The sequence below is a fragment of the Pteropus vampyrus genome, unplaced genomic scaffold (assembly GCF_000151845.1).
Source record: "Pteropus vampyrus isolate Shadow unplaced genomic scaffold, Pvam_2.0 Scaffold99, whole genome shotgun sequence".
NCBI lineage: Eukaryota > Metazoa > Chordata > Mammalia > Chiroptera > Pteropodidae > Pteropus > Pteropus vampyrus.
The window spans coordinates 1,140,003-1,140,516 of record NW_011888880.1 but is presented as its reverse complement, the minus strand read 5'-3'; positions in this window follow the sequence as shown (position 1 = coordinate 1,140,516).

Genomic DNA, 514 nt, shown 5'->3' with positions numbered 1-514 from the left:
TTTTCCTTTCATTTCTTCTACTAAGATTCCCAATACACCTTTATGAAGTCCCACCTGTGTCTTAGGAACGATTCATTTTTCTCATTTTTTATTTTTCTGTTTCTCAGACTGACTAACCTCAGTTGACCCATCTTCAAGTCCAATGATTATTTCTTTTTCTGCTCAAATCTGAAGTTGCACATTTCTAGTGAAATTTTTATTTGTTATTATATTTTTCAGCTCTAGAATATTTATCTGAGTCTTTCTTATAATTTGTATCTATTGATATTCTTTATTTGGTGGGACAGCATTCTCATGGTTTTTCTTAGTTCTTTGTACATAGCTTTTTTTCTAGCTCTTTAAGTATACTTGAAATACTTGATTTTAAGCCTTTGTTTTTTTAAGTCCAAAATCTGGCCTTCCTCAGAGATGCTTTTTATTCATTTTTCTTTCCTGTGTATGGGCCTATTTTCTTCTTTCTTTGTATGCATTGTAATATTTTGTTGAAAACTTAACATTTCGAATATTACAATGT